The sequence below is a fragment of the Canis aureus genome, chromosome 1 (genome assembly GCF_053574225.1).
Source record: "Canis aureus isolate CA01 chromosome 1, VMU_Caureus_v.1.0, whole genome shotgun sequence".
In the NCBI taxonomy this organism is placed as follows: Eukaryota; Metazoa; Chordata; class Mammalia; order Carnivora; family Canidae; genus Canis; species Canis aureus.
In genome coordinates, this window is record NC_135611.1 from 8,138,334 (window position 1) to 8,152,371 (window position 14,038).

General features: G+C 39.0%; 1 long non-coding RNA gene across 4 annotated transcripts in view; it reads left to right on the forward strand.

Annotated features, from left to right (window-relative positions):
- The window catches only part of LOC144304735 (uncharacterized), a 30,446-nt gene extending 16,810 nt beyond the window's left edge, over positions 1–13,636 (forward strand). The window contains exons 3-7 of one of the 4 annotated variants that reach the window (XR_013371789.1): positions 3,611–3,711; positions 5,760–5,973; positions 10,949–11,067; positions 12,399–12,553; positions 13,301–13,633. This is a non-coding gene — a long non-coding RNA (uncharacterized LOC144304735). Of the gene's footprint in view, positions 1–3,610; positions 3,712–5,759; positions 8,045–10,948; positions 11,068–12,398 lie in introns of those variants that run through there. The other 3 variants (XR_013371757.1, XR_013371751.1, XR_013371725.1) reach the window with 3 other exon arrangements.
- Positions 13,637–14,038: the final 402 nt, after the last annotated feature.

The window sequence follows — 14,038 nt, forward strand, 5'->3', positions numbered from 1 at the left end:
CAGTCTGGATTGAAAACCTGGTGTTGGTTACCCTGTGTGCCATCTAGGAAGCTCTCCCACCTTCTGTATACCTCATTTTCACTTCTGTAAAATCTGCCCAATCCCAGAGTTGAGTCTGTTTAGCAGGTGTGATGATAAAATGACAAACTGTACAGGGAGAGAGGCCTGGTCACCAAATGTGGCCTCCAGTTCCTGGTCCATGGGACACACGGACTTTTATCTTAAATGGGATATTATTATATCTAGCTGTTACTATGCTGCATAAATGTACTTCATGCTAATCTTGCTCTGACATTTTCCTTTAAAAACAAGAATCTCTCTGCCTTATCACGTATCATAAAGATAAATACTGCAACATCACAAAAAATAAGTGATAATGTTTAAGAGGCTTCAAATTTCATCACGAACATAATCAAATAGTATTTGAAGCGGTTTTAGGTTCGCATAATTTCCCCTACTGAGGGCGTACTAAGTTTTCTATGAAATACTGCATCCGTCTAGACAAATAATAAAAAGCAGACACTGCATTTTCCACATCTATCGAGTGGATCGAAGCAGACAGTTTAGTATCTTGCCTAAAGCCACATAGCTAGTTAGAGCTAGATCCAGTATTAAAACCCAGGCCACCTGACCCTTGATGTCTCGCTCTCAACCATTATCCTTCCTGGTTACGTTTATTTGTCACGATGTCTCAGACACTGCCATCTAAAAATATCTTGTTGTAAATTAACTATAAATCCATCTGGTCCCAGTTGCTGCAAAGAGAATTAGAGAACCTTCAGACATATGATATCATGAAACATCATTCCCAGGGGGGAAAAAATGCAACTTTTCCGATAAAAGTTGCATTAAAATTCTGAGAAGTTTTTAATTATCCAGTCTCTTTGGAAATTTTTAAACACAAAAATAAATTTGCACACATAGTAACATAAACGTATCATTATGGCTCAACAATAAGAAACAATCTTGAGGAGGAAAATAGTTGCTGACATCAGAAAAAATATCAAATTTAAAACCTACTATTATCGTAATCAGTACTAATAGTTGTGTTATGAAAAATATTCTCTTTCCAGTTCTTCCAAGGAAAAATGGAAATGTCAGAAAGGTAGCTAGCTTTGATTAGGGGAAAGTTTTTTTTTTTTTTTAAGCCATGGAAATATGAGGTCACTATGTCAGCAGCCACCAAATGTGGAGGATTTCCTTCTCCTGACTTAGTTCTCTGTTAATCCAGGGCATATAGATCAACTCACTTTACTGTCATATTAAAATTAAAATTTTAAACTCACCTAGAAGAAAAAACTCAAATTTGTATTTCCCCTGGAAACATAATTTAGGCCCTTTCACATACACATGGCATTTCAGGTGAGCACAGATTTCTCAGTGGTGTTGGGATGACTGGATGTGATATAACAGTTATTAGAAAGAGAGAGTAGCAGAGAGTGAAAGCCAGGGAGCCTCTAGGATTCTTTTTTTTTTTTTAATTGTCATTTTTACTTCAAAGTAAACTCTGGTTTTTAACAATACTATGAAATAAAGAGGCAAAATGAAATGCCTGAGCTTGGTCTGGTTCCCTGCTCAAGGAGACAGAAAGTACACACATTGTGCATATACTCTTTTACACATTCAACTGTCATATCTATGTACACAAGAAAATCATTTTTGTTTCAAAGTGCCTGGAAAAGATTTGAGGCAGCCTTTAGCATCAATTCTATATAACTGTGGTATTTTTACTTACTTTTTAATTTAAATTTGATTTAATTAACATATAGTGTATTATTAGTTTCAGGGGTAGAATTTAGAGATTCAACAGTTGCATATAACACCCAGTGCTCATTACATCACATGCCGTCCTTAATGCCTGCCACCTAGTTACCCCATTTCCCCACCCACCTCCCCTCCAGTGACCCTCAGTCTGTTTCCTATGATTTAGAGTCTCTTATGGTTTGTCTTCCTCTTTGATTTTGTCTTGTTTTATTTTTTCCTCTCTTTCCCTATGTTCTCAGTCTTGTTTCTTAAATTCTACATATGAATGAAATAATATTATATTTGTCTTTCTCTGAGTGAATTACTTTGCTTAATCTAATACCTTCTAGTTTCATCCACATCATTACAAACGGCAAAATTTCATCCTTTTTGATGGATGAGTAATATTCCATTGCATAGCTATAATCTTCTTTATCCATTCATCTGTCAGTGGACATCTGGGCTCCTTCTATATTTTGGCTATTATGGATATTGCTGCTATAAACATTGGGTTGCAGATGTCCCTTTGAATCCCTATATTTGTATCGTTTGGATAAATACCTAGTAGTACAACTGCTGGGTTGTAGAGTAGCTCTATTTTTAACTTTTTGAAGAACCTCTATCCTGTTTTCCAGGGTGGCTATATATTCCAGTCTGCATTCCCACCAACAGTGTAAGAGGGTTCCCCTTTCTCCACATCCTCACCAAAGTCCATTGTTTCCTGAATTAGGACCGTGGCATTTTAGTAGGCTCATTCTTATTTAGATATAGCAAGACCAGCAGTAGGCAACTGCCATTGCAAAGATCATTTTGAGAATGATGTCAGCAAGATGGCAGAGAAGAGGACACAAGTCTTTGTCCTCTACAGAAACTAACAATGAGACAGCTATCCACAATGAAAATAGCCCTAGGAGTGTTCCAGAGTCCAATTAAGAAGCTGTAACAACACAAGTATAGCCAAAAAAAACCCAAACAACAAAAAAACAATGGAGAATGGCTGCACACAAGGTATTGCTGTGTGTGTGTGTGTGTGTGTGTAAATGTCACACTGTACACCTTACATATATGTGATTTTTACTTATTAATTACATCTAATAAAACCTATGGGGAAAAAAGAGATAAAAAAGAGAGGGGGCACATGTCATGTCAGAAGGGGCTACACAGGGAATTAAGGGAGGCACAGAAGGGGCTGTGGGGAAACATCTTCACTGTGGTTTCCTTGGGAAGGAATATGTAAGGCAGTGAACAGGCTCAGGGTCAGCCTGGGGACATTGTCTGTCCCTCTGTGCTGGTGCCTGGCCCCAGAATGATTATAGCCAAGTTATGAGCCAGGAGGTGGGGGCCTGGTAAGGGAAGTAGGTTGGGGAAGAGTTGGCTAAGAAGGGTAATGCCTGGCCTCTACCCAGGGCCTCAAGCATGGGTCAAGAGCATTTAAAAAACCATATCACACATGGTTTAACGAATTCAAGAACAGGCAGTCTAATTCACTGCGGTCCCTGAGAACACCAGAAATACCTTTAAAAACGGGGAGAAAAGTATTTTAGCAACCAGCCTATAGATTCCCTCTTAACTCACACCAAATATGGCAACTTCCCACCTCTTCCCAAAACTCATATGCTCTGATGAGCTATGAATGCCATTGAATTTCTTTTCTGTTTTGCTGAAGGTTTCACTAGACACATGATAAAAATTTATATTTAATCAACACTTCTGCAATGAACATTTTACAATATAAGAAAATTCAGTCATCCTAACAGGATGGTATTAAAATAATAGTGATGTTTTGTTATTGACTTCCATGGGTCACATGCTGTGCTGGGTGCCTTAGAAACATCAGATCTAATCCATTATTGTCTCCATTTTACAGATAAGGAACTAGCACTCAGAGATGTCAAGCGGCATAATCACTGCTCCTCAGCGGCCACGAATCAGAACTGGGATTCAAAACTGGATGTACCTGGCTCCAAGGTAATTCACTTCTAATTACACCAAATTATCTCTCAGTTCTGCTTAATGACCTCAGAACACTTGCCTGAATACATGGCTACCTGAATGGGTCCACAAGAAAATAAAAAACCAGAAAGGTTTTTGGTTTTCTGTTTGTTTCTGCTTTCACATTTTCAGCAATTTTATCCCTTGAAGATTTTAAAGCAATTAATCACCATTTTACAGATAAATCAATTTAATCCTAAAGAGAAAATAGAGATGTAGTCTATCTCCATAGTAATAAGTCAGCTCAGCTCAAAATTTAAATCAGGGTTTTTTTGCTTTGTGCAAATACATCTTAGATTTGTACACTAGGGACTCTGGACATGACCCAGACCAACAAGGAGGCTACTCTGCTGAAGTGGATGGATAAGTAATAGGCCATTCAATCTTTCTAACTCCCTGGAGAGTGAGGGCTGGAAGTTAAGCACTTTGCTCTTGGGTATCTGCGTACCTAATGAGCAACAGGCCTCCCTGGGTGCACAACCCGTGTGCTTTCCACTAAGCTGGCATGCATTCAGAAAAAGGAAATTCTTTTGAATACCAGCAATGCCTAATTATCCCAAATTTGAGTTTTAACTGGGTCAAACTGTAGATTAACAAATGTAATTTGAGAGACAGATCCCCTTCTGGCAGTGCAACAAGATGTTCTCCAAGGGATAGAGGAAGATGCCCACCCCCACCCAGTTTTCCCAAGGTCATCCAAGATCACCAGGCTAGATTACTCCCTCCCCAGAGAATTGAGCTGTGCCATCACATCCACCAGAGAGTGAAGAGGTATGGCCAATGGAATGGCTGCACTCCCAACAGACTAACCTCGTACATTCCAGGCACCTTTTGCTTTGAGGGTGCCAACATACCCTCAAGATGTGTTGAGTTTAGAGAGCCAAGAACTCAAGAAGATAAACTATGAGAAGGATGGGGTAGTGGAGTGGAGGGGGAGTGAAAACAAAACGGAAGCTTATGGTATGTTTTTGTATTTCTCAAAAGAGAAGGCAGTATGAATGCTTCCATATCAGAGGGCTATCAGGATCCATGTGCCTCTTATGTGCTAATATTTGTAAATAAAAGCATACATAAATTTTAGCATATTTTCCTAAAAAATTTATCCATACCTTAAAGTAGGTATTAAACTGTCCATGTGGCTATTTTATCAATATTTTAGAGCCAATGGTTAAAATATTTAACTCTTACAAATTATTGTTTGACAAAATAAGAGGATGGAAAATTTCAATAGATGGGTAGAAAAAGCACAGAGAAAATAAAAACTGAAAGCTAATAACTTGGAAAAGCATTTCAATTATTAACAGATATTGTTCTCTCCACAAGCATCATATTTTAAAGATTGCAGCCAACTGTCTAGTTGCTAAATGTCATACTTAGTGGGTAATTGCAAAAACTGTGTCTATTTGTCATAAAACATCTGGCCAGCCTGCTAAAAAGAAGAAACTAGCCAAACCTTTTCCAGGTATAATATGGGCACGAACACCAAGTAAACTATAGGTGACCATAAATTTTAACAGCAGTTCGCCTTTGACAAAAGAGGCAGTGTTGGAGGCGTGAGTGAGATGTTGTCTGGTATTTACTTAGTAATATTAATAGACATCATGAAATCACAGTATTGAAAACTAGAATCTTTCTTAAGTAAGAAAAATAAAATAAAATAAAATAAAATAAAATAAAATAAAATAAAATAAAATAAGGCTCCTACATTTCTTTTCTCTTCCTTCTTTCTTTTTGGACCAGCATGGGTGTGTCTTATCATTTTAATTCTCACCTTCATCAAAAACATGCTTTCAAAAAAAAAAAAAAAAAAACATGCTTTCATTGTGCTGCTGTTTGACAACCTAGTTAGTTTTTCAGAGGCCAGAAACCACTCAGCACCATCAAGACTTACTGTTCACCCAGGTGCTCATCGCTTGGATCCCTAAAAGGCTTCTTCCCATCCCCATTTCCCCTTCATGGGATCTTTCCAGACTCCACCTTCCAGAACAACTTTCTCTAAATTGCTACCTGTTTTCTCTCCGCAGCCATGACCTTTCTTACCAGCTCCTCGGACACCCAAGACAGGCCCAGGGCCCCTACCATGTGGGGACAAGAACTCTCCCACTCAGATCAGAACCGCCTCCATCATCAACCTGACTCTGGAAACCCAGCTTCAAACACAGATCCTCTCATTGCTCCCTCCTGGGATTGGTGTTCAACCACAAGTTTTAAGACAGAATTACTCATTTAGGAGAAAAAGTACAATTCAAATTTATATAGAGAAGTTACTTAAAGTTACTCCTAACTTGGATAGTATCACGAAACAGGAAATTTTCCCTTGTGATAAAGAGGGGTCTGGAATCCTTAGACCAAGTGATGGTTTCACTGACTCTATGGAACATGCATTCACTTATTCACTGACACACTCGTCCAGTTGACAAGCACTTACTGAGTCCCTGCTGTGTGTAAGGTATTATGCTGAGCGTTGAGGATACAACAGTAACCAAATAATCAAATAACAGCAACCAAATAACTGGCTTTTTTTGAAGTGACATTCTACTTGTGCAGATACCTTAGAGCCTAAAATATGGATGGGAATTTCTTGGAGGGTTTTCAGTAGGGAAGTGACATGATGTGCCCATAAAAGGGTGACATATGATCACCAAGATGAGACTGTCAGTAGGACATGGAAAAGCATGAGAATAGAAGCAGAGAGACCTGTTAGAAGGTAGCTTCATTAGATGATGGTGTCTTAAGCAAGGCTGGTGGCTGTGGCTATAGTGAGAAGGCATTGATTTCAGGATGTACCATGAGGGAGAGTCAGAGTCACCAGGGTCTGCTTTTGGACTGAATGTGAAACGAGAAAACAAGAAAATCAAGAGATAGAGGATTACAGACAGATGTAACACAAGAATTCAGTTTGGCACATGCTTCAGATACCCACCAAATCTGAAGACAGCCAGGATGCTGACCAGAAAGAACTCAGGAGAAGTTCTCTTTTTTTGCTACCAGTAATGTGAGGAGGCTGGTCAAGAGGACTGTTTTTGAGGAAGTCTAACAGGAAATTTAACAACATGTAAAGTGACAAATACGTAAGGTCAAAATGTAGCTGTGTATCTACAGTGAGATATCTCCTCACACCTGTCAGAATGGCCAAGATTAACAAAAGGAAACAACAGATGTTGGTAAGGATGTGGAGAAAGAGGAACCCTCTTACACTTGGGAATGCAAACTAGTACAGCCACTCTGGACAGCAGTATGGAAGTTCCTCAAAAAAGTTAAAAATAGAGTTACCCTATGGCCCAGCAACTGCACCACAAAGTATTTACCCAAAGGGTATAAGTATACCGATTTGAAGGAATCCATGTACCTCAATGTTGATAGCAGCATTATCAACAATAGCCAAACTGTGGAGAAAGCCTAAATGTCCATCAACTGATGAATGGATAGAGAAGATATGGAGTGTACACATACACACACACACTCACACACACTGGAATATTACTCAGCCATCAAAAAGAATGAAATCTTGCCATTTGCCATGACATGGATGGAGCTAGAGGGTATTATGCTAAGTGAAATAACTCAGTCAGAGAATGACAAATACCATGTGATCTCACTCTTATGTAGAATTTAACAAAGAAAACAGATGAACATATGGGGAGGGTGAAATGAAAAAAGAGAGAGAGAAACAAACCATAAAAGACTCTTAATGATAGAGAACAAACTGAAGGTTGATGGAGGGAGGTGGGTGGGTGATGGGCTAGAAGGAGGATGGGGATGAAAGAGGGCACTTGTGATGAGCACTAGGTATTGTGTGTAAGTGATGAATCACTAAATTCTACCCTTGAAACTACTATTATTACATTCTATGTTAACTAACTGGAATTCAAATAAAAATTTGAAGAGAGGAAAAAATATAGCTATGTATCAATTATAAAGCTATTTCTCAAAATTCTGAACTTGGAGTTTAACTGTAATAATTGTTAACAATTTAGAACCCTGACTTCTCAGAATAGACTAACACATCAACTATGAAGCAAGATGCATATGATTTGGATCCATAACAGAATTCTCTTGATAATATTAATTCATTTCAGACCCAATACTGGATCTTCTTCAATTTAAAATATTCTTGGGGGGAGGCCTGGATGGCTCAGTGGTTGAGCTTCTGCCTTCGGCTCCGGTCCTGATGCCAGGATCCGGGATCAAGTCCCGCATTGGGTTCTTCAAAGGGAGCCTGCTTCTCTCTCTTTCTATGTCTCTGCCTCTCTGTGTCTTTCATGAATAAATAAATAAAATCTTTTTAAAAAATAAAAAATGAATAAAATATTCTCGGGGTGCCTGGGTGGCTCAGTTGGTTAAGCATTTGACTGCTGGTTTCAGTTCAGGTTGTGATCTCCTGGTCATAGGATTGAGCCTGGGTCAGGCTCCACATTGAGCATGTACAGTCTGCTTCAGATTCTCTCTCCCTCAGCCTCTCCCCTGCTCATGCCCTCTCCCTCTCTAAAATAAATAAATGAAATCTTTAAAAATAAAATAAAATAAAAAGTTCTACTGTTTTGTTATATTTCATCGAATTCATTGGAAATTTCACCTTGGATATTAGAAAGATTCACTTCTTACTGAAAAACATACAGTAAAATTATTTTAAATGATGAACCTATATTAAACAACCTCTCCCAAGTGAAATTAGCCTTTTAATTTATCCGCCCATCCATCTTTCTGCCCATTTACTTCTCAAAGAGTGTTGAGGGAATAAATTGAGGCAGAATGTAAGAATCTTTAAACATTTACATTTTGGATATATTTAGTTTAGAATATCAAAGCGATGCAAAATTAAAAAGAAATGCATGCTAACAGTATTTGTACTTGGGATTCTCCTCTCAAATGGTGTTTACTACCCTCTTCCCAGTGCTCGGCTTATTGTGTTGGGTCCTACTTGGTAAAGATCCTACTTTTACCAAGCCTACTAGCTTTAATTAAACACAGAACTAGTCAGGAGGCATTTGGAGATATGGACCTTGACCTCCTTCACCGGCACTTTATAGGACCTAAAGCCTCTGCTAACTTATAACCCTGGTCTTTGGGGTAATTGAAAAACAAGGAGAACCCAATGTCCTATTTAACACTGTTAGTATAAAACAGCATTAGCCTACAACAGGCAAATCAGAATCATTACAATACTCAGATGATGCTAAACGCACTTAATTAAAAGAGGTAAAATAATTCTTAGTGATGTTTTCACAATAGAAAAACTAACATGTAGGGGATATTCATCTTTTTTTTTTTTAATAGACCTATATAGCATCCGAATGTTGGTATGTCTGGGTGGCTTAGCTAGTCAGTTAAGTGTCCAACTCTTGATTTTGGCTCAGGTCATGATCTTAAGTTTCTGGGATTGAGCCCTGCATCAGGCTCCATGCTCGGTGGGGAGTCCGCTTGAGAATTCTCTCCCTCTGCCCCTCCTCCCACTCGTTTTCTCTCTCTCTCTCTCTCAAATAAATAAATAAATAAATAAATAAAGCTTAAAAAATAAAGTATCTGCAAATGTTGAACTGATCACTTGAATTCTTATGACTAAATTTTTTAATACCACCAAGAACCAGGCCTCCTCAACACTCTGGTCAACAACCTCCTCCTGAAAAGAGAAAACGTATGCATGTTTCTATACCAAAAACTAGTAAAAAACAGCCCACCACATGAAAGGACTGCTTTGTGGGTGTCTTCTGTCCCCCAGAGAGATGCTAATAAATTCACATCTGAAGAATATTATGTTCTCTTCTAGTTCTCTGAAGTCTACTTTCAGTGTGTAGTCTGCCCCAAGGAGAAATGTGACAAGCGATACAAAAATTTGAAATATTGACATTCTCACCTGCTAGTTTACTTCAACTTCTATAGAAACATTCGTATATCCTTAAAAGATAAGAAAGTTGTTTTAGGGCAGTATTGTTGAAAATAGTACCCAGACAAATGAGTGCTCTTAGTAATTCACAGGGTGTGAAAACTCTTCACTGGAACCTCCGGCCTTACCTTTGTACCCTAAGAGATCACTATTTTAAGCAATCTATTGCATACATTTAAAAATACTGAAGACTAATGGACAAATGGTAACATAGCATGAGTCAGGTACAGCATCAGAGGTCAGGAGTCAATAGAGCACAGTTCTAGGCTTGCCATCTAGAAGCTTTATAACCTCTAACACACGTTTTTATACACATCACGGCCCTCGCTTTTTTCTAGTTGCTGCCACCCAGGGCTCACACCCACCATCTCTCGCATGTATTACTACAATCACTGCTCACCCAGCCTCCCCATCTCACCATCCCCACCCTATAACATCATGCCCCTCCCTGCTTGAACCTCCTCAGTGGATTCTCACTGCTATTAGGATAACATCCAACATAAGGTCCCGGGTTTACTATATGGTCTGTGCCTCTAGTTTCATTTCCAGACTCATTTCTGGATACCCTATCACATATTTTATTCGCAAAATGTATCAGAATTCTTTCACTTCCTGCATCTTGCTAAGCTGTTTGTGCTCTTTGCCAGTGATCTTCTTTCTGCCAAGAACACTCCTCTTCCTTCACCTTCTTCTGGCAAATTTCACTGTTCCTCTAGGTCGGAACTTAAACCTGGGTTTCTCAGGGAGAACGTAACTAGCTTATTGATTAGCATAGGTTCCTTGCTGTATGCCTGCCTGCCGCCCTGCACACCCCCATTATAACACATGTCCCAGGTCGTCATCAATTCTTATGTAGCATCTGTTTTCTCCCTCTCACAGAACTTCCAGGGGAAAAGGGACTACGGCTACCTTTCCACTGTAGGTCACCCAAAACCCATCACCATGCCTAACACAAAGTAGGCATCCAAAACATATTAATAAATGACTTAATAAACATGGCAAACAGCCTAAGTCTGTCTTGCTTTTTATTCATTAAACAAAGCATAGACAGGACCCATGTAATCAATGAATTATACTGAGGAAAGGTGTTGGCATAAAATCACATGGCATATCACCTGAGATTCTGGTTTGCTGGGGGTGGGGGCTGCTGGAATCCCATTTCCTTCCTGTCAGAATTAGAGTTTGATGTTTATTTGCTGTTCCAGCGACTTTACTTGTCTTATCTGACCAGTGCAATATTTAACTAGCCAACATTAATCATTTTGAAAGTCTTTGGAAATCAGAGAACTGGGCTTATATACAAATGCTTTTTGTTTAAATTGCTTCTAGATGATCGTGCTAAAAAACAACCTATTTTAAGGAGAATCAACTATGAATAATGTGAGAATTACAGTGAGGAAATGGAGTCTTCAGCTAAACCGAGGGGAGGGATTGAAAAGGAAACGAAGGTAAGATGCATTAGTCTGAGACAAGAACTATTTTTTCCTAGTGACTTTAAAGGCAGCCTGATAATAAACATTTTTAAATAGCTCTAAGTACCTCACTGAGGACAGTAGTGCTATTTATCCCATTTCTGTAACCACTGTCTGAGCAGTTTCCCAAATAGGGAGGCTCTAATGGATTTAAATAGTTATACCTGAAACTGACTTATACGATTTCTGGTCCCACCCATTATGCTCTCCTTCTCCACACTACAGAACGTTCAAAGAGCCAGGGAGTTATTGATTGCTCGTTTCCTCTTGATCTATCTGTGGTTTCGTATTTCCTGCATCCTGTGCCACCTGCCCGTGTGTATGGCCAACCCTTTTGACATCCCCCACCCCCACCTCTATTCGACCTCATGACCTTATAAAACAATTGATGATCTCAGGAAGAATCAATGTCCTGCTTTGACCGCAATTTCTTCTACTGGTCAGGGAAGCTCTCCCAAATACCACCCTATCCCATGCTATATAGTCATGCCTCCTTGTCACCCTCCTTGCAAGCACTTAGTTACAACTGTAATTATGTAATTATTCATGTAATGTCTTTCCTTCCCATCAGGCTGATACCACGGTGAGTAAAAGGACCATTACAAATGCTGGTCAAGCAACCCTAGTTCTGAAGAATACACATCCATCCTTTCATAAAAATAATTAGGCAAATCCTTAGTCGTGTGGAGAGGTCATTCAAACTGCTTGTTTCTGCCTTTTAATTTTTATTTACAAAACAGAAGAAAATCCTCAGGATTTAAATCTGATTAATTGAAAAGCAAGAGTTATCTTCAAAGCTAGAAAAGCCATTTAGTTCATGTTGGCCTCAAACTATGTTCACAGTATTAATCTTCTTAGCATATTACTTTATTATGTCAATACGCACAATGCTTAGCTTTTTCCATATACATATACTGCCAAAACTCATCAAATCAAAATATTTATCCAGACATTAAAGGCCTTTCACAATCTAGCTCAATACTATCATCCAGTCGTGCTTTGAGCTATTCTTAAAAATCTTCCTTCTTTGCTCAAATTGATTTGCTCACAAATGTCTCCTTGATTTTAGCTTTATCTTGTCATATACCTTGAATATCCACCCTGACCTCCACTGATGAAAATCCCACCCCGTCTTTCAATATCCAATCAAAATCCACATCTTCCAAAACATATAATTGAGAATATACAGACTGAAATAAACTCTTCTGTTTTTAGTTTTAATTAATTTTTGTAGGATATTAATCAGGTAAGCTATTGGCTATCACAATGTTAATGGCTTAAGCACAAAGTTTGCTTCTTGCTCACAGATGGGAGGCAGGCCTCCTCAGTACTGTCATTCAGAGACCAGGAAGACAAAGGGTCTCCAGCACATTGCTTCCAAGGTGACTGTGGCAGTGGTTTCCATTCCAGCCCGCCAAAAGGGTACAGATGGTCTCAATAGAAGATCTAGCCAGAACTTGAGGTAGGGATCATATTTACCCACAACTCGACTGTTTAGAACTCCGTCACATGCCATTTCTAACTTCCTGGGAAACCACAAAATGTAGTCTAGCCATGTGGCCAGAAAGAAGGTGATGTGGATTTTTCTAATAGCTAGGTTTCTCTGCCACAGAAATAGTATAATGGTGCATCTTCAGATACTTATAACATTTCTCCCTCAATCATTATTTATATCATTCTTTACATGTGCATTACTGACTGACTTAAAGATATAGTTCTTTGCAAATATTAGAGATCTGAGGTAAGATTTTTCCAGATCCTGGCTTGTCGTCAATCCTTTCTAAATTCACTAACAGGGGCTCCGAAGAGCAGATATTTTGGGATGTGGTAAAGAGCCAGAACTATATGTTTTATGCACCAGATGTAAGGAGACAGAGTTGCCATGATGTTGTGAAAGTTGAAAGAGGGAATTGTGTTCTCAGCCAAACATAAGGCTTACCCACTCCAGCAGACAGGAGGAATTTAAGAGAAAAGGGAGGCAGGGTTATACTATAGTTCTTCCAAAGCACTCAAGCCATCTCTTTCATGTTAGAGAAAAATAACATTCAACATCCTCCCAGAGCAGTGAGTTTTAAGGAAAATAATATATCCCTACATCACACCAGTATGTCAACAGCTCTGAATAATTGTGTGAGTAGGGCAACATGATGGGGGAATTTCTTTAGACTGGTAGAAATATAATTGATGATAATCTGTTACTTATCCTGAGCATGAGTTCATTTAGATCAGGGATGACTGATCATGAGGAGCCAGACTGGAAAGCAAGAAAGGACCACCAGAGTTAAACAGGAGAATGGGCTAAGCAGGAAGCAATTACAAGATGTTTAAAAAGGCAAGTGAAGGGGCACCTGGGTGGCACAATTGATTGTCCGACTCTTGGTTTTTGGCTCAGTTCATGATCTCAGGGTGGTAAGATCAAGCCCCATGTTGGGCTCTATGCTCAGCGAGGAGTCTGCCTGAGACTCTCTCTTCCTCTCCCTTTGTCTCTCCCCATCGTGTGCGGGCTCTCTCTCTCTCTGTCTCTCTCTCATTCTCTCTCTCTCTCTCTGTCTCTCTCTCATTCTCTCTGTCTCTCTCTCTCTGTCTCTCTCTTTCTTTCTCTCTCTCTCAAATATATAAATAAATCTTTTTTTAAAAGGCAAGTGAAACATAATTGAAAACTGATAAGTGATAATATGTGGAGATCTAAGCACACATGATAGTTGATTTCAAGAGAAATCTGGAAATAAATCACAAAATTCCTGAAATGGACACATGTTCAGAGGCAAAATGCCCTTCCCCCAAAATATTAGAAAAGCCAATGCTAAGAGCCACTGGGGTTACAGACATGGGTTCCAAGGTAGGAAAAGAGGCAACTATTGCAGATATAAAATTAATCAAAATAAATCCTTTCCCCATATTCACACAAATTTGTACCATAGGTTCTATCTCTCAAATTGGCCCATGC